The sequence below is a fragment of the Gopherus evgoodei genome, chromosome 6 (genome assembly GCF_007399415.2).
Source record: "Gopherus evgoodei ecotype Sinaloan lineage chromosome 6, rGopEvg1_v1.p, whole genome shotgun sequence".
Classification (NCBI taxonomy): Eukaryota; Metazoa; Chordata; order Testudines; family Testudinidae; genus Gopherus; species Gopherus evgoodei.
The window spans coordinates 115,299,941-115,302,776 of NC_044327.1; positions in this window are offsets into that span (position 1 = coordinate 115,299,941).

The following is a 2,836-nucleotide window of genomic DNA, read 5'->3' on the forward strand; positions in this document are numbered from 1 at the left end:
TTGGTTGTTATTGTGGTTACGTCTTTAGGGCTTCTCAACTCCAAACTGTTGTTTTCTTTTTCCAAGGGGGCTCATTTATATGCAGGGTGGTATTAGCAAGATACATATTCCACAATGACTCAGCAGGAATCAACCAGCATCTCCTAGTCACGTTCCAATACCCGTCAACATTTTCAGTCAACAGAATAACTCTGCCACCCAGTTACAGTTGCTTTGTGGCTGCTACACCTCAAAATATGCCCTTCTCACCAAATACGCATACCTCTCCAGGATGAGGGAAATATGATGTACATCCTAGATACAAAGGCTCACTGAGCAAATAAACAGTATGCCAATCTGAAGTACACTAATAACTGTTCAGTCACTGACACTTCATGACATCAAAATACATGTTCTCACTTGTAAACTTGCCAATGAAAAAATGCACATGCATTTCCAAGTGGATGAATTAAAGTACCATATTCATTTAGCTAACTTATTTGAACCATTTTAGGATAGAGGCATTTACAATGTGTGAACTTGAAAATGTTAAATATTAATCTCTCTTATCAGCCTTCTCCAGGCAGTAGGCCGGGGCCTTGTTTTACTCCAGGAAAAATGCACAAGCATTAAGGGGCCTATTCGTTAAAGCAAATGATTTATGCAGCAAGGTCAGGCTTGTTTAAAATATTTTGTTTAGCTACAACCCCATGCATTTTACATGAAATTCTCTAAAGAAAATGTGAATTGCAGTTGTATGTGTATGCCTACAATGGTTACGTGGAATTATACCATGAGGAAATGTCCATGGAGAATTAAACGTACTGGTACTGGGAATTACTTTGATATCCAACATGGGCCCAACTCATCCCCGTACACCTCCCCCACCACAAAAGCCAAACCATGAGAGCAGACATATAGTATTTTTTAAAGGAAAGTTGAGACCCCTTGTTATAACCTTATTCCCAGATTCTGGACCTTAGCGTCCAAAATTTGGGGGTTAGCATGAAAACCTCCAAGCTTAGTTACCAGCTTGGACCTGGTACTGCTGCCACCACCCAAAAAATTAGAGTGTTTTGGGGCACTCTGGTCCCCCTGAAAAACCTTCCCTGGGGACCACAAGACCCAAATCCCTTGAGTCTCACAACAAAGGGAAATAATCCTTTTTCCCTTCCCCCCTCCAGATGCTCCTGGAGAGATACCCAGACACAAGCTCTGTGAAACTACGCAGAGTGATTCCCCCTCTCCGTTCCCAATCCTGGAACAAAAGCACTTTCCTCTTCACCCAGAGGAAATGCCAAATCAGGCTAGCAATCCAACACACAGCTCTCCCCTTGATTTCTTCCTCCCACCAATTCCCTGGTGAGTACAGACTTAATTTCCCTGAAGTAAAGAAAAACTCCAACAGGTCTTAAAAGAAAACTTTATATAAAAAAGAAAGAAAAAATACAAATGTTCTCTCTGTATTAAGATGATACAACACAGGGTCAATTGCTTAAAAGAATATTGAATAAACAGCCTTATTCAAAAAGAATACAAATCAAAGCATTCCAGCACTTATATTCATGCAAATACCAAAGAAAAGAAACCATAGAACTTACTATCTGATCTCTTTGTCCTTACACTTAGAAACAGAAGACTAGAAAATAGAACTACTTCTCCAAAGCTCAGAGGAAAACAGGCAGACAGACAAAAGACTCAGAGACACACTTCCCTCCACCCAAAGTTGAAAAAATCCGGTTTCCTGATTGGTTTTCTGGTCAGGTGTTTCAGGTGAAAGAGACATTAACTCTTAGCTATCTGTTTATGACACGCCCCCCAAATTGCAGACAGTGGGGAAGCTCACTGGCGGCAATTTCCTTCTAGAACTTGAAAATAAACAGATTAATACAACACATGCACCTTTACATATACTACTAAGTATATAACTAACAGACTTTTACATTTTAAGAACACTTTTTAACTACTGGATTCTGGGAAACTCTCACGGGAGAGTGCATCAGCAACTTTGTTAGAAGCTCCTGTGATGTGTTGAATTTCAAAATCAAAATCTTGGAGAGCTAAACTCCAACGAAGAAGTTTCTTGTTGTTCCCCTTGGCAGTATGAAGCCACTTTAGTGCAGCATGGTCAGTTTGTAGTTGGAACCGCCGTCCCCAAACATATGGGCGTAGCTTTTCCAGGGCGTACACAATGGCATAGCATTCCTTTTCACTGACTGACCAGTGACTTTCCCTCTCAGACAGTTTCTTGCTGAGAAACACGACAGGATGGAAGTTGTGATCTGTTGCTTCCTGCATGAGTACTGCTCCTATACCACGCTCAGATGCATCCGTGGTTACTAGGAATGGCTTGTCAAAGTCCGGGGCCCTGAGCACAGGGTCAGACATGAGCATCGCCTTAAGCTGGGTAAAGGCCTCTTGACACTCATTAGTCCACTTAACGGCATTTGGCTGGGTCTTTTTGGTTAGGTCGGTTAATGGGGCAGCGATTTGGCTGTAGTGTGGTACAAATCGCCTGTAGTATCCGGCCAAGCCTAAGAAGGATTGGACCTGTTTCTTTGACCTTGGGACAGGCCACTTTTGGATAGCATCCACCTTGGCCTGTAGGGGGTTTATGGTTCCTCGACCCACCTGGTGCCCCAGGTAAGTCACTCTGTTTTGGCCTATTTGACACTTTTTGGCCTTAACAGTTAGTCCTGCCTGCCTGATGCGCTCAAAGACCTTTTCCAGGTGTAGTAGGTGTTCGGGCCAGGAGTCTGAAAAAATGGCCACATCATCGAGGTAGGCAACTGCAAATTCTCCCAGTCCAGCTAGTAGACCGTCTACCAGCCTCTGGAAGGTGGCGGGTGCATTTCGA